General features: G+C 35.3%; 1 non-coding gene across 1 annotated transcript; it reads right to left on the bottom strand.

Moving 5' to 3' along the window:
* Window positions 1-12,267: 12,267 nt before the first annotated feature.
* Window positions 12,268-12,375, bottom strand: LOC128296027 (small nucleolar RNA R71). The gene has a single exon (XR_008286575.1). It is a non-coding gene; the product is annotated as a small nucleolar RNA R71 (small nucleolar RNA).
* Between the last annotated feature and the right edge of the window lie 10,870 nt (window positions 12,376-23,245).

Here is a 23,245-nt window from a genome sequence, read left to right as displayed (position 1 = left end):
TAATTTGCCTGACCAAAAATTCTAGAAAAAAATTTGTAGATGGAAATATGAGTGTAGTTTCAGGGAAAAATTTCGAAACTGATTTTTGAGTTTTGGAACTCAAGATATGATTTTTAAAGTGACAGTGACGCAGTTAGCCAACTGCCTGGAAAATTTTTTAAAATGGACTGTGAAAATGAATGGGTTAAGCCGTTAACCCCTCGTGTCCGACTCCGGCAGCGGTCCCGGGTACGGGGTGTTACATCAATTCTTATTAGACAAAATGAAATAGAATACCCGATGAAATAGAGCAATATAAATTATAAACCAGTTAGACTACCAATGCTTTCATCCAACACCAGGATTAAAAGACATTCCCATATAACAAGAATTTCTTCAGAAGATCAATAGCTATAGAAATATTTCTGAGAACGGGTAAACACATAGAACATCTCAAAAGAGATCGCTAAATCTGTCCGGTCATAATCATGTCACACTCGGATAGTTCACATTTCAATTATCATTTCCCCAACTAGTTCTGTCGTCACAAATTTCATATTAAACCATTCACTAAAGAAGGCTAGTTCTGAATAAATTTCGATTTACACTTTTCTCAACCTTGCACTTGAGTAATTCGGTTTACCAAGGAGAATTCCTTTTCTAACTAGGACAGTGCATAACTCCAATAATCTTTACGTCAATCCGATACTTTACTGGCTCTGACTTTACTTATCAGCTCATTTTCAATCTCTGATCATACTTATAATTATTCTATCACTGAACTCTTTGGGTTCTCAACCGAAAACTTATTCAATACAAATCTCATGAAATTCCATTATAAGTACCACTTTGGTAAGAGGGAGGGGTTGTAGGACCTCTGACTCGACTTTCTTATACATACACATATGACACAACTCCCATCATCATAGCAACATCATCAAAACCATGTCATTCATTCATGTTGGCTTACACCAATTTTCCTATTGTCCCATTTAGACAATATACTTATGCATACATTCTATGTTTCCTAGATAGCTTTACTTATCCATTCATTTAATTAATTTAATTCATACTCATGACATCATATAAGGCCAAAAAAACATAGATATTTGCATCACAATCACAACTTTCATTTCGTGCATCATTGTGTACATATCATTACAATCATATAATTTAGTCCAACAATTTAACATAGATAAGTTCATTTCATTATAATCCTTTATCTCATAAAAATTATATATCATTAACATTCATCAACATTCGACGTCCAAATCAAGACAAGGACATTTTCATTCGTATCATAATATTATGACTTTTATTCATACCTCTACTACTTTCTATTTATTCCGTTCATCTTATCAAGTAAGCCATATACACTACATCATATGAGCATTAAGCAAATATGAATATTTATCAAATATGTATCATAAACCTTTATTCATACTTTTCTGAACCGATACTTATCATAATCATGATTTTACTCAAATACCTTCACATAACATTGAACATTATCGAACAATACAGTATCATTGATAACATATAATATCAATACATAGATATTCATTCACAATTCAACCTTTAATATAGTCTACGAGACCTAAAACATACATTTAGGAAAGATCGAGATTAAACCGAACTCATTCAGAATTTTTAGAACTTAACCAAATATTTCAAAACTACCAAAGCCACACGCCCGTGCATCCAGGACGTGTGCCTCACACAGGCATAAGCCATGCCCATGTGATCCAGCCGTGCCAAAAAGAGGTCCTAAACTGACTTTTTAACATGACCAACAAACACGCCAACGTGCTATGGCCATGTGATACTTAGTGAACTACTAACTTAAGCCCACGGCCTTATGACATGCCCGTGTACTATGGCTGTGTGAAACTTCAGAGGTTACTGCTTTTCTTACATGGCCATAAGGCACGTCGTGTGCCCTGACCGTGTGGCATAATGCAGGCTTGGTTTAAGCCAACTTGCCACCCCTATACTAGCAATATTAAGCAACATTCATACAACAATTTTCAGCCAATTTCATGCTCAAAACATGCTTCATTACAACTATATCATCATCATTCAACAACCCATTCAAAACCATACCAAAACTTAACACAAACACACCATTTGCTAGCCAACTCTTATGGCATAACATATCTATATATACAAATTAAAGCTTAAATACATAAAAATTCTAGCCTATACATGCCATACTTATAAATATGTACACTTCAAAAGTACCAAAATGAGTTTGATAGTGTGGTGACAATCCTCGACTATCCCCGAGCCTTCAGTAGCTATGATAATTGTAAAACAGGTAGAAATCACATAGAGTAAGCTGCAAAGAGCTTAGTAAGACAAATACAATTGGTCTAACTACTAAAGCATATAAGTACAATTTAATCATAAAGATTCATAACCATTTCATAGAATAATTCATAGACTTAATCGTGCTCCTTTATTTGCATGTATTACATGCTTCATTTCCAATTCCATACATATTTCATAGAGATAGAGTTTTTCATATTCCAAAATTTAGTACGATATAAACATACCTGTATAGGTTATACATTTCGTACACTCATTCTCATATTTCATACACTATCATCAGACGGTTCCGAAGCGAGACAGATACTCATAAACAAGTACAATGCCAACGTTCCGGATGTGGTCTTACATGTAATTCAATATCGATGCCTCTGTCCCAGACAGGGTCTTACACGAAATCAGATATGATGCCGATGTCCCAGACATGGTCTTACACTAAATCTCAAATCGAAGCCTGTGTCCAAGACACAGTCTTACACGATATTTCAGATCAGAGTCAACGTTCCTTTGGAACCATACAGATATTTTTCATATACTAACGTATTATCAGAATCTAGTCAGAGTTCATTCATCAGGCTCTGAAGGCCATCCAATACAGGAGTTCATTCATCAGGCTCTGAAGGCCATCCAATACAGATTATAACAAATATACATATATAACATTTAGTCAATTAACACGTAATTGTATTTTGACTTACCTCGTACGGGTTTCGATGTAAACGAGTCGACGACTCGACTAATTTAGACTTCCCTCGATCTAAGTCTAATTTTCTTTGTTCTTAATCTAATACAATTCAAATTCAACCATTTAATCATTCATTTTATTCAATTTAATCTATATACACATATTTAGGGCACTTTACATTTTAGCCTTTATATTTTCACACTTTGACAATTTAGTCCATTTTTCACAAAATCACCAATATGAAAAATTCACCACGACTGTAGCTTGGCCGAATATACATGGCTTCCATACAAGCCCAAATAACATATTTAATTCACAATTTAGTCCTTCAAAACCTCATTTGCACAGTTTACCTCAATTAGCTCTATTTCATCAAAATTCAAAGACAAAGCTTAATAATCTCACACATATCTTTCATAATCCATATAAAAACATCACAAAGCTCATATAATCAACAATGGAATTTCATGAAATCTTCAACAGAAACAAAAATTCAGACATGGGCTTTGAAGAACACGAAGCAACGATCACAGAAACATAGAAATTATTAAAAACGGAAAAAAATCCATACCTTAATCAAGGATCAAAGTGCCAAAACCTAGCTTGTTCTTTTTTTCTCTTTTTCTTTTGTATTTTCAGTAAGGATATGCATGAATGAACAAATTTTCATGCATTTGTTTTATTTAATAACATATATTACCTAATTACCTAACCATCCTTTAAAAATTTATCCATTTACTATATTGCCAAACCATGTCTCCCACAATCATATACTGGTTTTATTGACATGCAAGGGCCTCAACTTTAATAAACCATAGCACTTAGGCACTTTGGCAACTAGAAAGAAACTTTTACAACTTACGCGATTTGGTCCTTTTTGAAAATCAAGCACAGAAACAGACAAATTAAATTACAGAAATCTAGCAGATATAAATTCACATATCATAGACACAGAAAATAATATTAAAAAAATTTTTAGACTCGAATTTGTGGTCCCAAAACCACTATTCTGACTAGGGTCTAAACCGGACTATTACAATTCTCCCCCTTAGGGATTTTTGTCCCCGAAAATCTTACCATTAAACAGATTTGGATATTGTTGTCTTATTGCATCCTCAGGCTCCCACATAGCCTCTTTTACTCCATGTTTATGCCACAGCACTTTAACTAAAGGAATTCTTTTATTACGTAATTCTTTAATCTCACAAGACAAAATATGAATCGACTTTTCTCCATAAGTCATATCAGAATAGATTTCAATATCAGACGGAGAAATTACATGCTAAGGATTAGATCTGCATCGTCGAAGCATCGACACGTGAAATACATTGTGAATCTTTTCTAATTCAGATGGTAGTCTCAACTATATGCAACTGGCCCAACTTGCTCAGTGATTTCATACGGTCCAATGAATCTCGGACTCAACTTCCCCTTTTTACCAAATCAGGATAGTTTCTTCCACGGAGATACTTTTAGAAACACTTTATCACCGATCTCAAATTCAATATCTTTTCGATTTAAATCTACATAACTACACTTTCTATCGTATAAGGCTTTGTACGGTGCCATTTTGATACTCCATTGAAAGCTATTATTATAGGCGAATTCAATCAAAGGCAGATATTGTTCCCACGCACCTTCAAACTCGAGAATGCAACATCTCAACATATCCTCAAGTATTTGAATAGTCCGTTCAGATTGACCATCAGTTTGCGGATGAAAAGCAGTGCTAAAATGCAATTTAGTACCCATAGCATCTTGCAATTTCTTCCAGAATCGCAATGTAAATCTTAGGTCTCTATCAGACACTATTGACAATGGCACACCATGCAATCTCTCAATATCATAAATATACAACTCAGCTAGCTTATCAAGCAAATAATCAAACCGAATCGAAATAAAATGAGCTAATTTCATCAAACGATCAACTACAACCCAAATTGTGTCTTTCTTTTTCGGAGATAGAGGCAAACCCGAAACAAAATCCATGGTCACTCGATCCCATTTCCACTCCAAAATCATAATTGGTTGTAATAACCCAGATGGCACTTGATGCTCAGCTTTAACTTACTGACAGATCAAACATCTCGAAACAAAGTCAGAAATATCTCTTTTCATTCCCGGCCACCAATATAGTTGTTTCAAATTGTTATACATTTTCTTACTTCCCAGATGTACAGAAAATCTACTACTGTGGGCTTCACTCAAAATTGTTTGAATCAAATCTGGATTTCTTGGAACACAAAGTCTATTTCTGAACCTCAGACTGTCATCAACATCTATTCGGAATTCAGAATCAGAATCAAAATTACACTGAGTTCGTTTAGCCATAATCTCATTATCAACCTTCTGAGCTTCAATAATCTATTGTAGAAACAAAGGTCTTGCTTTTAATTCAACTAAAACTGAGCAATCATCAGACAGAACTAAACGAGCATTCATTGCAAATAATGATTTTTGACTCAATGTATCAGCAACCACATTTGCTTTTCCTAGGTGATAATCAATCACAAGTTCGTAGTCTTTTAATAGTTCTAACCATCTTCTCTGTCTTAAATTCAAATCTTTTTGCGTCATTAAATACTTCAGACTCTAATGATAAGAAAACACATGACATTTCTCACCAAATAGATAGTGACGCCAAATCTTCAAAGCAAACACAATAGCAGCTAACTCAAGGTCGTGTGTCGAATAGTTCTTCTCATACGGCTTTAATTGTCTCAAAGCATAAGCAACAACTTTTCCTTCTTGCATTAAAACACAACCGAGTCCATTCAACGAAGCATCACTGTAAACAATGAATTCTTTACCTAACTCAGGTTGTACCAATACCAGAGCTTCAGTTAGCAGAGCTTTTAACCGATCAAAACTTTTCTAACATTTCTCAGACCATTCAAATTTCACATCTTTCTGAAGCAATTTTGTCAACGGAGTTGCTATTACAGAGAAATCTTTTACAAATCGTCTATAGTAACCAGCAAGTCCCAGAAAACTGCTGACTTTAGATACTTTACTCGGAGGTTTCCAATCTAGAATAGCTGAAATCTTGCTCGGATCAACTCAGATACTGGAAGCTGATACAATATGACCTAGAAAACCAACTTCTCGCAACCAGAATTCACATTTACTAAACTTTGCATACAATTGTTTATCTCGCAGAATTTGTAGCACTACTCTCAGATGCTCGGCATGCTCAGATTCATCATGTGAATAAATCAATATATCATCAATGAATACAACAACAAATTGATCTAGATACGGTCTGAAAATTCTATTCATTAAATCGATAAAGATAGTAGGTGCATTAGTTAGTCCGAAAGGCATAATTATAAATTCATAATGCCCGTACCTCGTCCTAAAAGTAGTTATCGGAATATCAGAATCCTATACTCGCAACTGGTAGTAACCCGATCTCATATCTATATTAGAAAACACAGTAGCACCTTTCAATTGATTGAATAAGTCATCAATTCTAGGAAGAGGGTATTTGTTCTTTACAGTCACTTTATTAAGCTATCTATAATCAATACACATTCTCATTGTGCCATCTTTCTTTTTCACAAACAGAACAAGAGCACCCCAAGGTGAGAAACTCGGTCTAGCAAATCCTCAATCGGTCAATTCTTGCAACTGAGATTTTAATTCCTTTGACTCGGTCAGAGCCATTCTATACGGAGCTATCGAAATCGGGGTAGTACCAGGAACTAATTCAATGCCAAACTCAACTTCTCAAATCAGAGGCAAACTAGGTAGCTCTTCAGGAAACACATCAGAGAATTCACAGACAACAGGCACTAATTCAACTTTCTTATCATTCACTTTTGAATCTAACACATAAGCTAAGTAGGCTTCACAACCTTTCTTTACATATTTCTATGCTTTCACTGAAGATATCACAGCTAATAGTCCATTCAGATCACTAGACTCAATTCGGATTATTTCATCATTCTTACACCTTAAATCAATGACTTCTCTTTTTCAATTCACAATAGCATCATGCAAAGTTAACCAGTCCATTCCAGAATTATATCAAATTCATCAAAAGGCAAAAGCATCAGATCAGCAGGAAAATAGATATCTCGAATCAATAACGGGCAATTCTTGCAGACTTTATCAACCATAACACTTTTACCTAAGGGGTTCGATACTCTAATTACGAATTCAGTAGACTCTACAGGCAAAGTCTTACTTTGCACTAATTTCATACAGATATAAGAATGTATTGATCCAGGGTCTATCAATGCAATCACAGAAGTATCATAAAGAGTAAAAGTACCAGTAATCACGTCTAATGACAAAGCTTCCTCACGAGCTTGGATAGCATAGGCTCTGGCAGGTGCTCTGACCTCAGATCTAACAACAGTATCTCCAGTAACTCTTTGACCACTACTTGCATTTCTTGCATTTCTGGAAGGTCTACCTCTAGTTGAGGTGTTACTCGATCTCGGATTCTGTACATTTTCTTGCTCAGTGGGTTCAAATCCAGGGATCCATATCGGAAATAGGCTCGGTCATTCAATCTACAATTTCCCTGATGTCTTTTACCATAGTGTTCACATTCAGGTTTCTCAGATTGGACATTTCCAACACTTGCAACAGATGTAACAGGAGCTCTGGTGTTCGAATACGATCTAGTTCGATCTCTGTTCGAATGTCCCACATTAGTATTTGAACGGTTTTGATCATCTCAGAATTTATTTGACCCAGACTGAAATGATTTACTCGAAGATCTCTTTCTAGCATCTCTAGCTTCAAAATCAGCTTTTCTTTTCTCTTTACTTAATTCTTCAGCCTTACATGCTCGCTCAATGAGCACTACCATTTCTCTCATTTCCAAAATTCCAACTAACAGACGGATATCTTCGTTTAGTCCATCTTCAAACCTTTTGCACATTATTACTTCATTTGATACACATTCCCGAGCATACTGGCTTAATCTCACAAATTCACGTTCGTATTCAGTAACAGACATACGGCTCTGTTTAAGCTCGAGAAACGCTTTACGTTTCTGATCAATGAATCTCTAACTAATATATTTTTTTCTGAAATTCAACTTGAAAGAAATCCCAAGTGACCCGTTCACTCGGAACTACAGATATGAAAGTTTTCCACCAATGATACGCTGCATCTCTCAGAAGTGAGATGGCACATTTTACACATTCCTCAGGATTCAGACACATTTCATCAAACACTCGTATTGTATTCTCTAATCAGAATTCGACTCTTTCAGGATCATCACTCATTGTAGCTTGAAATTCTTCAACCCTATACTTACTAATCTTATCAACCGGTGGTCTACTTAGCTGAGCCAGACTCATCGAGGGCATAACAGGAATTTGAGAAGAATTAATTGGGGGTGGAGGTTGTTGTACAGTCGGATTGGTTCTAATATACTGAGTGAACCAATCATTCATCATCTGATAGAAGGCTTGCTTAGCCTCACTATCACGACTACTCATAGCTGGTCGTGAATCATCTTGCACCGTCCCTTGCGCAGGAGCAGGCGCATTACTTTCAACATCGTCAGCTACAGTTCTATCGAGATCCATTCACTATATAAAAGCACATTTCAATGTTAGGAGTCATCACACTATCACAGATTCAGATATATGGCATGTATAGCTAGACTCACATATGCTATGGTAGTCCTAGAACTGACTAAACCATAGCTCTAGTACCAATAAGATGTAACACCCCTACCCGTAACCATCACCGGAATAGGTAAGGGGCGTCATCGGGCCGACAGAACATTACCAAACAATACAGTATCATTGATAACATATAATATCAATACATAGATATTCATTCATAATTCAACCTTTAATATACTCTACGAGACCTAAAACATACATTTAGGAAAGATTGGCATTAAATCGAACTCATTCAGAATTTTCAGAACATAACCAAATATTTCAAAACTGTCAAAGCCACACGTCCGTGCGTCTAGGACTTGTGCCTTACATGGGCATAAGCCATGGCCATGTGATCCAGCCGTGCCAAAAAAAGGTCCTATACTGACTTTTTCACATGACCAACAAGCACTCCCGTGTGCTATGGCCATGTGATACTTAGCTAGCTACTGACTTAAGCCCACAACCTTATGACACGCCCGTGTACTATGGCCGTGTGAAACTTAAGAGGTTACTGCTTTTCTTACGTCGGCCCTGACCGTGTGGCACAATGCAGGCTTGGTTTAAGCCAACTTGCCACCCTTTTATGGGTCTTTTGTACTAGCAATGTTAAGCAACATTCATACAACAATTTTCAGCCAATTTCATGCTCAAAACATGCTTCATTACAACTATATCATCATCATTCAACAACTTATTCAAAACTATACCAAAACTTAACACAAACACACCATTTGCTAGCCAACTCGTATGGCATAACATATCTATATATACAAATTAAAGCTCAAATACATAAACATTCTAGCCTATACATGCCATACTTATAAATATGTACACTTCAAAAGTACCAACATAAGTTTGATAGTGTGGTGACAATCCTCGAGTATCCCCGAGCCTTCAGTAGCTACGATAATTGTAAAACATATAGAAATCACACAAAGTAAGCTGCAAAGAGCTTAGTAAGACAAATATAATTGGTCTAACTACTAAAGCATATAAGTACAATTTAATCATAAAGATTCATTACCATTTCATAGAATAATTCGTAGACTTAACCGTGCTCCTTTATTTGCATATATGACATGCTTCATTTCCAATTCCATACATATTTCACAGAGAGAGTTTTTCATATTCCAAAATTTAGTACGATACAAACGTACCTGCATAGGTTATACATTTCGTATACTCATTCTCATATTTCATATGCTATCATCAGACGGTTCCAAAGCGATACAGATACTCATAAACAAGTACAATGCCAACGTCCCGGACGTGATCTTACATGTAATTCAATATCAATGCCTCTGTCCCAGACAGGGTCTTACATGAAATTAGATACGATGTCGATGTCCCAGACATGGTCTTACACGTAAATATCAAATCGAAGCCTATGTCCCAAACACGGTCTTACACGATATTTCAGATCGAAGACAACGTTCCTTTGGAACCATACAGATACTTTTCAGATACTAACATATTAGCATAATCTACTCAGAGTTCATTCATCAGGCTCTCAAGGCCATCCAATATAGATTATAACAAATATACATATATAACATTTAGTCAATTAACACGTAATTGTATTTTGACTTACCTCGTACGGATTTCGGATGCAAACGAGTCGACTACTCAACTAATTTGGACTTCCCTCGATCTAAGTCTGATTTTCTTTGTTCTTGATCTAATACAATTCAAATTCAAAAATTCAATCATTCATTTCATTCAATTTAATCCATATACACATATTTAGGGTACTTTACATTTTAGCCCTTATATTTTCACACTTTTACAATTTAGTCCATTTTTCACAAAATCACCAATATGCAAAATTCACCAAGACTATAGCTTGGCCGAATATACATGGCTTCTATACAAGCCATAAAAACATATTGAATTTACAATTTAGCCCTTCAAAACCTCATTTCCGCAATTTATCTCAATTGGCTCTATTTCATCAAAATTCAAAGATAAAGTTTAATAATCTCACACATATCTTTCATAATCCATATAAAAACATCACAAAGCTCATATAATCAACAATGGAATTTCATGAAATCTTCAACAGAAATAGAAATTTAGACATGGGCTTTGAAGAACATAAAGCAACAATCACAGAAATGTAGAAATTATCAAAAACGGACAAAAATCCATACCTTAATCAAGTATCAAAGTGCCAAAACCTAACTTGTTCTTTTCCTCTCTTTTTCTTTTATATTTTCGGCAAGGATATGCATGAATGAACAAATTTTCATGCATTTGTTTTATTTAATAACATATATTACCTAATTACCTAACCATACTTTAAAAATTTATCTATTTACTATATTGCCAAACCATGTCTCCCACAATCATATACTGGTCTTATTGACATGCAAGGGCCTCAACTTTAATAAACCATAGCACTTAGGCACTTTGGCAACTAGAAGGAAACTTTTACAACTTACGCGATTTGGTCCTTTTTGTAAATCAAGCACAGAAACAGACAAATTAAATTACAGAAATCTAACAGATATAAATTCACATATCACAGACTCGGAAAATAATATTAAAATATTTTTCAGACTCGAATTTGTGGTTCTAAAACCATTATTCCGACTAGGGTCTAAACTGGACTGTTACATAGCAAGTGAAGTCTAGGTGGATTTTTCCTTAGGTATTGTCTTAATCAATCGAATTTTCCCAAAAGTATTTTACCAAATTTTCTTTCTGTGCATTCTTAGTTTAGTAATTAGTTTAGATAATCAAACCTTTTAATTTTTAGGCCAGATAATAAAAAGGAAGTAAGTACTAGTACCCGTGGTTCCTTTAGGTTCGACAATCCGATCTTGCTGAACTATACTACTATTCGATAGGTACACTTGCCTCATGATAATAAGTTAGTCTTAAGAACTATTGATTCATAAATCTTTAAAACCTCTCATGAATATCACGCATCAAGTTTTTGGTGCCATTTCCGGGGAACTAGGATATTAGGAACAGTCGATTTTTTTACTTTAGCCATCTTACTTTTATTGCAATTTAAATTTTTATTTTCTTTCTAATTCTTCATCTATTTTCTTCTGACAAGTTTTTCTAGTTTATGACCAGAAGAAACCTGTCAGGACCATTACTGTTTGATAGTGAGATCGATCACACAGTTTGCAGAAATCGAAGAGAAATAAGGCGAAGCTTACGATACACAGAGGAAGAGCAAGAGGACGATACTTCAACCATAACCGATGAGATGGCTGAAAACCAAGAAACTCTGCTACCTCCTGCGATTGCTGTTAATCAGAATCCTGCTCCGCGCACTATGTATGATTATGCTAAACCTTCTTTAGTAGGAACTGAATCGAGCATAGTTAGACCTGCTGTAGTTGCAAATACTTTAAACTGAAACCTAACACAATTCAAATCATACAGCAATTTGTTCAGTTTGATGGTTTGCAGGACGAAGATCCCAACGCTCACTTGGCAAACCTTTTGGAACTATGTGATACATTTAAAATTAATGGTGTTTCTGATGACCCTATTCGCCTTATTCCCTTTTTAATTGAGAAACAAAGCTAAACAGTGGTTGAATTCGTTACCACAGGGGTCAATCACTACTTGGGAACAAATGACTAAAAAGTTTTTATTAAAATATTTTCCACCAGCTAAAATGGCTACATTACGTAATGATATCTCCTCTTTTGTGCAGATGAATTTAGAAACACTCTACGATGCATGGGAGAGATACAAGGACCTTCTGCGAAAATGCCCTCACCATGGGTTATCACTCTAACTATAGGTCCAAACGTTTCACAATGGCCTGAACCCTTTGACTCGGCAGATGATTAACGCAGCCGCTGGTGGAACTATCAATAATAAGACACCTGAGGTAGCTTACGAATTTATTATGGAGATGTCACTGAATAACTATCAGTGGCAAGTTATGAGGACAAAACCGATGAAAGCAGCCGGCGTTTTCAACCTCGATGCAGTTACTATGCTATCTAACGAAGTAGAACTCTTAAATAAAAAGATTGATGGTTTGTGTGGTTCTACTCAAGTACATCTAGTGATGAGGTGCGATTCGAATGGAGGAGAAGCATGCACAGAATATCAACCCTTCAACCCTAGCATCGAGGAGGAACAAGTCCAATATATGGGTAACAATAACTCTAGACCCCAAAATAACCCGTATAGTAACACTTATAATGTAGATTGGAGGAACCATCGGAATTTCTCATGGGGCAGTCAAGGAAATCAAAGGCCACAACATCCTCCGGGTTTTCAACAACCACCTTACCCTCAGGAAAAGAAGCTGAACCTTGAGGAGATGTTAACAAAATTCATCTCGGTGTTAGAAACTCGTTTCCAGAATACAAAGAAGCCCTTAAAAATCAACAAGCGTCAATCCAAGGGCTCGAAACTCAGATAGGTCAACTCGCTAAATTGATATCTGAACGACCACAAGGCAGCCTGCCGAGTAACACTGAACACAACCCAAAAGAGCAGGTGAAAACAGTTACATTGAGAAGTGGGAAAGTGTAACACCCCTTACTCGTATCCAAGGCTAGAACAGAGTACAAGGCATTACCAGACTTAACAATACACATAAACGAAAATCGGGCCATAAAATTTCATTTAATTCAAAACTTTTCGAACACATGCATAACAAACAAAGCTAACTATATCATCACATCAAAACATAGGACATGGCACGATTAATTAAACTTATAAACCATAATGGATAAGGACTACATCTCATGATCATATACGATAACTCAATGCGGTGATATGTATGGTCAAAATCATAATAAAATACATATCACAAACCAACTTCCTATACATGCCACTCACTTGATATTTCTAATATTTGAATTAATTCTCCCAAAATGATAGTTTGATAGTGTGATTTTGCCTCCGACGATCTCCAACCCCGAGCTGACCTGCCAATACTAAAGAAATGGAGAGAATGGGTAAGCTTTACACCTAATAAGTTCATATGAAAATAATAAGCAATTACTACCACGCTTTTCAAGATAAAACACTGTAATTGTACAATTACACATGTTCAAGTTAAGCTGTGTTATCGAGTTACAGTTACTAAATCATTCATATCTGAAGCTACAAAACTCCAAATTTAGTTTCGTTAAATTTCCTTGAAACTAGATTCATATATCTTTCTCCCATAAAATTTCCAGAGTTTTTGGTTTAGCAATTTAGTACAGTTTATTCATTAAAGTTTCCCCTATTTCAGGGTACGACTACTCTCCCCCCTGTGCACTACGACCCAAATTTCTCCCTGTACAGAGTTTCAACGACCATGTCGTTTGTTTCCCTTAAAAATAGACTCAATAAGGAATCCATGCATGTAAGATATGACTCTTAATAAGATTTCTACAATTTATGGTGAATTTCTAAATCCAGAATAGGGGATACATAGTATCACCAAAACATATATCACATTTCTAAACATCATTCATCATCTTACCACCTTATCGTTGTTGTATCTATTTTCAACCCGAGGGTTAAGTACATACCTATTCAAAGTGTCCATTTCACAACACTTACCAAAACGTCACTTGCATCTTAAATGTTCTTCCATTTCACTAGAAATTTTACCCGTTGAACACATCGGAATATAACTCGGATACATGGATAATTTGCACATAAGTGCCACATATGTAATCAAGAAATCATGTAACCCGCCACTAAGTGAACTCGGACTCAACTCAACGAGCTCGGGCGTTCGCATCCATAAGTGAACTCGGACTCAACTCAACGAGCTCGGATGCCTAGTTACATCTCACGAACTCGGACTCAACTCAACGAGTTCGGAACTCAACCATCCTAGTGACATGTCACTTGTATCCTAATCTATTCCTAAGGTTCAAACGGGATTTTCATCAAACACATATCCTTGCCATCTTTCGTAAAATATCGAAACCAATACTCGGTAGCACTTTATATTTAACAAATAATACACATAATTTGCATTTTATTCGAAAATAACCACAAAGCATATATTTCATGATAAAAACCAGCATATCATATAATTAACATCAATAACTTATAAATAACAATTATGCTACATTATTCACACATGAACTTACCTTGGTACCAAAATATAATGATTTTGCAATTTAGTCCACAATCTTTTTTTTCCTCGATTGGGGTCGATTCCACGTCTTTCTTGATCTAAAATAACACTTTTAGCTTATTTAATACTCACATTATCAAATTAGTCTTTAATTCAAATTTTAACAAAATTACAATTTTACCCCTAAACTTTTGCATATTTACACTTTTGCCCCAAATCTCGGGAATTAAACTTAATTCTTATTCTTATGTTTTATAACATGCTGATCACTTTTCCCTTCTATGGCAACATCGAATTCTCACTCTAACATGTACTTATGACTATTAGGTATTTTTGCCGATTAAGCTCTTTTACTCGTTTTCACTCAAAACCGAGTAGCACAAGTTGTCTAACATAATTTAAAACCTCATATTCTATCATAAAACATCAAAATTCACAAATTTCACCTATGGGTATTTTTCCAAATATGAACTCTAACTCAAAATATTACTATCATAAGCTATATTGAGTTACTGGGATTTCAAAAACGTAAAAATCATTAAAAACGGGGCTTGGAATCACTTACTATGAAGCTTGAAAGTTGAAGAAACCCTAGCTATGGAGAGAGGGAGCATTCGGCAGCAACTAAGGAAGATGATAACCAATTTTGTGTTATTTTTCCCTTTTTATTTCATTTAATATCCAAATGACCAAAATGCCCCTCCTTACTAAACTTTCAAAAAAATTCCTTCCATGTTCTAATTTTGTCCATGAACTTAAAATTGGTCAAAGTACCATTTAAGACCTCCTAATTAATATTTCAAAGCAATTTCATACTAAAAACTTCTAGAATGCAAGTTTTGCAACTTATTTGATTTAGTCCCTAACTTTAAATTAAACTCGTTATGCCAAAAATTTCTTCACGAAATTTTCACAAAATTATGCAATCATATCATAAACCTCAAAATAATTATAAAATAATTATTTCTATATCAGATTTGTGGTCACGAAACCACTATTCCGATTAAGCTTTAATTCGGGATATTACAAAATCCCTCTTAATGACGATTGCTCTCATAAGCTCGGATCTGAATTGCTAGTCTAGGCTAAATTCAGTCCTCAATCGGATTACCCGTGGGGCTAAATCCTTAATGCACCATATTCTTTGGGAGGCTCGATCACTCAAGGAACACCCATCCGGGATAAATCCTTTCTATTTTGAGATCATCGGATTACTCGTCTGGGCTAAATCCTTTTCTGTAACACATGCAGGATCTCATGTCGTGTAAGCCATAATTTATCCATCGGATCTCCCTTTCTATTTCAACCGGGACATTTATCATCTTACAAGCACATTTCATGAATGATCATGCCATGAATATCTAAATTTTCATACATTCAAGAACATACATGTTTAAGTATATTAAGAGTTTACTTCGGGTTATACGAACTTACCTGGTAATTACTTCGGTTTCGTATTTGGGTTATTCCGAAACCTTTTATTTTCCACGGTCGACCTCTAGAATTGGTTCCTCGGGGTCTATATTAATAAAATTTTACTATTAATACATCACATTTTTATTTTAGGATTTAAAACTCACCCCCGGGCAAAATGACCAATTTGCCCCTAACTTTTTACACTTTTACAATTTAGTCCTAAGGTTCGTGTAATGAAATGCATGAAATTTATAAGTTACCCAAGCCTACCTAAATGTATTATAAGATCATACTAGCCCACATTTTCCTCTATTTCACATTTCTACCCGACATTTTATACTTTTTTCATTTAGCTCCCTTTTTGGTGTTTTCATGAAAAATCACCTAGCAAAATATGTTTATCCAACATCTAACTTTCATAACCCTCCATAAATCATCAAATAACAACCATCTCATGCATGGGTAAAATTTATAACATGAACCCTAGCTTGAAATTTGGGTAGAAATGGATAGAGCATGTTACGAGGGATTCAAAAATACGAAGAACATTAAAAACGGGGCTAGGGAACATTATTATTGAGCTTGAAATGTTGGAAAACCCTAGATATGGAGACTCCTTCAAATTCGGCAGCATGGAGAAGAAAATGAATGAATTTTTGCTTGATTTTCCCTTTTTATTTCATTAATTAACCAAATGACCAAAATGCCCTTCCTTACTAACCTTTCCAAATTTTCCATGCATGCCTATTTTTGTCCAAAAATTTAGAAATTGAGCAAATTACTCTTTAAGGACCTCTTATTAATATTCCAAAGCAATTTCATACAAGTTTCTTCTAGAATCCAAGTTTTGCAATTTATTCAATTTAGTCCTTAATTTCCAACTGGAAACCTTACGCATAGACTTTCTTCATGAAACTTTAACACATTCTTATTTTCATACCCTAGAACTCATAATGATCATAAAATAATTATTTTAACATCCAATTTGTGGTCCCGAAACCACTATTCCGACTAGGCCCTAATTCGAGATGTTACAAGCACCTATGGAAAAAAAATATATTTTCCATCCTTCTATTTTCTACACTTCCAATTTTAAATCTTCTTTCAATTCTACTAAGCAAAGCCTAATAGAAGGAGAGTGTGGAAAAATGGAAAGAAAATAAATTTTGAGTGTGTTTGGTAGGAAAAAAGTAAGAGGGAAAGAAAATAGGAGGGATGTCCATTTTTCATCCTAATGCATTCAATCATTCAAAATTGGAATGATAAGAGAAGAGAAAACAAGAAAGGTGCATTTTAGTTTGAAATTATGCATTTTTTGAAAGTTTCATTTTCTTTCCTCTCATTTTTCAACTCTACCAAATAATAGATGGAAAGAAAATTACTTTTTTTTCTTTCAATTTTTTCATCTTTTCTACCAAGTATACTATGAAAAGAAAATTTATATTACTATCTTTTAATTTTAATTTTTATTTTGTCGAGAACGGAAGTAATTACCATTAAACCAAATTAAAATATTGTTTGACACAAGGCACTACCGTGCTTGTCATTAGCTAGTATAGAAATTAAACAACTAGAGGGAGTCTTGCACAACCAAAATAAATTAACGCCTGAAGGGTCTTCAATAATAGACAAGTCAAATTGGAAGTTGCTCCCAAGTTGAGCTAGTGCATCGACACATTTATTTCCTTTTTGAAAGACATGTTTGAGTGACTTAAACTTCATACTATGGAGGAGCATCCTGCATTTAGCAATCAAAGAGGATAAGTAAATATTAGATTAACGGTCATAAAATAATAATTGTAGTGGCATCTACTTCAGTCGCTAAATAAGTAATATTAAGTTCTCTAGATAAGGATAAACCAACTCTTAAAGCCCAATGTTTAGCTTCAACACCAATGGCTCTTGCGTCGATAAGCTCCAATTATCCAGTCACCAAAATGATTCCTTCTAATGGCTCCTACCCACATTTTCCCAAGTTTACCGATTGAAGAACCATCTGTATTAAGTTTAAACTAGTTTGTTGGAGGTGGTTTCCAAGACAAAGAGACAAAGTAAACATAATTACAAGTATTTCTAATAGAAGATCAAGTAATTACCTTTTTTGATGGATCACATCTTTAACATATGATAGCTCCTTTGGGTAGCTAGTTTCCTTATCCACTTGAATTGGTTCTTGAAAGTCATTAATTTTGAGTTCTTGAACTATCTCAGCTAATTCTTGTTCTTCATGTAATGCTCTACGAGGATCAACTTGATAAATTTTTACACAATCAAGAGTAGTAGAATCCTTTCTAGAAAGAGAGTTAGAGTAATAAAATATGACATATATAGACTTCTCTACTACTAGGGTTCTTTCGTTAAACACTATAAGCTTTAGAACTAGTGGAATATCCAAGAAAAATGAATTCATCACTTTTGGCATCAAATTTTCCTAAATTATCTTTTACATTATTTAAAATAAAACATCTGCAACCAAAAGGATAAAAATATCTAATGTTAGACTTTCTTAATTTGAAAAGTTTATGTGGAGCTTTCTTTGAAATAAGTCTGACATAACTCTATTAATAATATAGCCAAAAGTGTTAAAAGCTTCCACCTAAAAATATCTTGGCAAATTGTTTTCAAAAATCAGGGTTTTAGCCATTTCCTTTAAGGTCCTATTTTTTCTCTCAACACTCTATTTTGTTGAGGGGTTCTAGGTGCTGAAAAGTTGTGTCTAATACTAATTTCATTACAAAATTTATCAAAGTCAAGGATTTAAAATTCTTTTCCATTATCACTTCTTATACCTGAAATTGAACATCTCACTTGATTTTGAATCATTTTACAAAATGTAATATTTTTTTTTCTAAACTTTGTCTTTTGGAAACAAGAAGAAAACCCAAGTATACCTAGAGTAACCATCAACAATAACATATTCATATTGTTTACCACCTAAGCTCATGGTCCTAGTTGTTGGAAAATTGGTTAAGAAAACGATTATTATTGGTAAAGTGAAAGTTTAAAAATTTTCTTGAAATCAAGTCATTTTGTGATATTTATAGCAATAAACCCTAAAACAGAATTATACATATGCTTTATGCAAGGCGGACTCAAGTTAATCCCAACTTTCAATCAAATGACCTTCTTCACTATCCTTGTACCGCAAATTGCGTTAAGTGTAGGCTTGAGCAACACGAGTCAAAACATAGAAAAGTAACAGTTTATTTACTTTCAATAGGAAAGTACTCTATAAAATGGTAAAACTTATAATTCCCAAAAAATAGAATTTAAATTAATTATCACAACTTTTTGACAGAATATGATATATGAATAATGTATGAAGTGTGGTTTTAGGTTAACTAATCTTCTCTATTTATAGAAGGAAGTATAAGAGTTTTAGTTGAATAAGTCCTTGATAAATAATATTATTTAAATAAAAAAACACTCTCACTCTAAATGTGTAATAGCCCGATTTTAGGCTTAGTCAAAATAGTGGTTTTGGGACCACTAGCTCGAGCTTGGAGAAATTATTTTTGATATTATTTTATGTGTTGTGGCATAATTATATAAGAGTATGAAAATTTTGGTGAATTAATTTTATCGATTTCATGCTTAATTGTGAAAAAGGACTAAATCGCATAAAGCACAAAAGTCCTATTTTGATAGCTAAAGGTGTTAAATTGCCAAGGAACCTTAATTGAGAGTCTTTAAAGGGAAAATAGACCTTTTTTAAGAGAGTGGCCGGCCATAGGGGGACAAGAGAGGTCAAAAGTCAAATATTAGGTGTGTTTGGTGACTTAAATAAATAAAATAAAAATAAAAGAAAGAGAAAAAGATATCATCTTCTTCTCATTTTCTTCTCCATTGAAAATACCAGAAAATTGAGGGTTTTGGAAGCTTAAAATTTTCAGTCACTCTCCATCTTTGAAAGTAAGTGATTTAGATAGCCTTACTTGATAATTTTTGTGTTTTTGGAACCCTTAAAGCTTAATCTAGCTATTGAGGGGACTACTATGCAAAATGGTTGATAGTCTAGGTATTTACCATGAAATGAGTTGTAATATTTCTGATTTTTTATGGAAGAAAATGAATCCTAGCTGTTAGATAAAAAACTTTTGTGAATTGGTGTTCATGAAAAACACCTAAAATGGACTATTTTGTAAAGTAGGAAAATAGAGGATAAATGGGTGAAATGTTTGAATTTATGAGTTGCCATAAGTATGAAATAGGTTCGGCTAGGCTTGGTTAATGTGAAAATTTGATAAAAATCTATTTACAAGCCCAAGGGAAAAATCATAATTTTGTAAAAGTCTAAGGGCAAATTGGTTAATTTTTCAAAATTATGTATTGTTGATGTTTTATTAATATGGTGGCTAAATGAGTGAAATTTTATCGTTTTAGACCAAGAAAGACGAAATCCGAACTAGACCAGGGGAAAACCAAACTAGTAGAGTAATTCAACTAGCCACCTACTTTTGTATACTGAGGTAAGTTGTATGTCAATAATGAAACTATATTGTTAGAATGTATGATTGAATCAATATTTTGGATATCCATACCATGACATTGAGTGGTATGTAAGCCAGTGTAAGACATGTCTGGGACATGCATCGGCCACATCATGAGTGCTAGTGTAAGACATGTCTGGGACATGCATTGGCCTCGGGATATACAAGCTAGTGTAAGACACATGCAGGACATGGCGTCGACTTGTTGGGTGTCGATGTAAGACACATGCAGGACATGGCATCGGCACAGATAAATGAGAGCCAGTGTAAGACCTGTTTGGGACACATCATCGACTTTAAAGTGCTAGCCAGTGTAAGACCATGTCTGGGACATGGCGTCAACATTTGATCCCATGTTCGGGGCTATTGAGTATCCGGTAATATTCCAAATGGTTCATCAAAAGATTTATGATTTAAATCGAAATGAGAAAAGTTATGACCACGTGGTGAGTGGTATAGGTACCTACTTGAAATGTATGAAAAGTGGGTTCAATCTATGCCATATGAATTGTATTGGACGGTGATGAGTAAGTTGTGCTTATATCCATTTATGGTATTCATGAACAAGCTAGGAAAGGTTATGAGCATATTGTTCTATGATAATTAGTTGATGTTTATTTTCACGCAACTTACTAAGTTTTATGCTTACCCCATTTCCTTTCCATTTTCTTATAGTGCCACTTAAATAGCTAGAGGACCAACGGACGTTGGAGCCAACGATCACACTATCAGCTGAAGCACTCGGTATAGTTAGGTTACTTGTTTTGAGTATGGCATGTATAGGGCTTAGGTTTTAATATTTTGTGTTGGCTTGGACTAAAACCCTTTATTTTGTATAAAGCCTTAAATGAGGGCAAATATTCATTTTGTTATACATACTTAAAAGATGTTATTTTCATGGATGAGTATGTTACATATGACAAATGTTGTCTATTGTGGCTGTTTTAGTTATGTGGATCATTCTTGTATTAGTGTCGATTGGTTTGTGTAGGTTATGTGACTGATAGTGGCAAAGAGGCTTGGTAGACAGCCTTATTTTTTCCCACACGACTAGACACACAGGCATGTGTCTAGGCTGTGTGTGACACATGGTATGCCCCACGAACGTGCGATCTGGCCGTGTATCCCTTGCACGTAAAATTTGCAAGTCAGTATGCATGATAGTAAAAACACAGGCAGAGACACAACCGTGTGTCTCAGTCGTGTGAAGGACACGACCTAGCATACAGGCGTGTGTCTTGGCCGTGTGACTCTTAAGAATTGCTAACGTCAGAAACAGAATGTCCAGGATTTTTGACACGAGTTAAGATATGAGTGTGTCATGGCCGTGTGAGGGACATGGGCTATGAATACTGGCGTGTGTCAGGCCGTGTGAAAATTCTTGTAGGTTTGAATCTAGAATTTAATTCACACGGGCATGGGACACGGGCGTGTCCTTAGAGGCTTAGGCCGTGTGTGTCACACAGGTCATCAGCATGGTCGTGTAATAATGAACATACGGGCGTGTTACCCTTCCACACGAGCATGTGCCCTGTTTCAATGTTCATTTTTTTAAGTCGGTTTAACGACCTGAGTTGGTCCCGAATGGTTTCTAATGAGAGCTTGAGGTCTTGTAGGCCCACATTAAAGAGTTTTAAATAAGGTCAGAAAAAGTTTAAATTTGATCAAGTCTTGATGACTCGGAAATGATTATATGCATATGGTTAAGTATGGTAATGCCTAGAGTTTAGTCCTGACCTTAGACTCGGGTAAGGGGTGTTACCTTTTGTGGTATCAGAGCATGGTTTAGTTGGTTCTAGGACTAACCTAGCGTGAGTACAAGTCTAGCTATACATGCCATAACTGTATATTGATAGTGTGACGACTCTTGACGAGATAAATTGTGGTTTATTCAAATAGTAAATGGATCCTGACGTAGCTATGACAGATGATGTGGAGAGTAATGCACCGGTTCCCGCTGAAGGGACCGCGCAAGTTGAGAGTGAGCCCGTGACTATTGGCCAAGGCGGAGGGGCTAGAGAAGCCTACCTCCAAATGGATGCTTGGTATACAGAGTTCATTCGTGCGAATCCGAACACTCCACTTCCCCCACCTCCTCTGATTCCTCAGAATGCCCCTGTAGCTCCTCAAAGAGTGGATTTGGTTAGGAAAGAGAAACCCCCGGTAAATAAGATACAAAAATAAGGGGCCGAGGAATTCTGTGCTAATGTTGATGAAGACCCGGAGAGAGTAGAGTTTTGGTTGGAAAATACCATTAGAGTATTTGATAAGCTATCGTGTACATCTGAAGAGTGTGTAAAGTACGTAGTGTCACTTCTACGAGACTCGGTCTACTAGTGGTGGAACACTCTAGTTTCAATCGTACCGAGAGAGCGAGTAACTTGAGAATTGTTCCAGGAAGAGTTCCAGAAGAAGTATATTAGCAAGAGGTTTATAGACCAAAAAAGGAAAAAGTTTTTAAAGCTGAAGCAAGGCCGTATGATAGTGACTAGATACGAACGTGAGTTTATGAGACTCAGCAAGTATGCGCGAGAGTGTGTATCTACAGAAGCCATTATGTGCAAGAGGTTTGAAGATGGTTTAAACAAAAATATCCGTCTTTTAGTTGGCGTCTTAGAATTGAGGGAATTTATGGTGCTCGTGGAGAGAG

Source organism: Gossypium arboreum, chromosome 7 (genome assembly GCF_025698485.1).
Source record: "Gossypium arboreum isolate Shixiya-1 chromosome 7, ASM2569848v2, whole genome shotgun sequence".
NCBI classification, from domain to species: domain Eukaryota; kingdom Viridiplantae; phylum Streptophyta; class Magnoliopsida; order Malvales; family Malvaceae; genus Gossypium; species Gossypium arboreum.
Note: the sequence above shows the minus strand (reverse complement) of the source record. Positions and strands in the feature narration are given on the sequence as shown.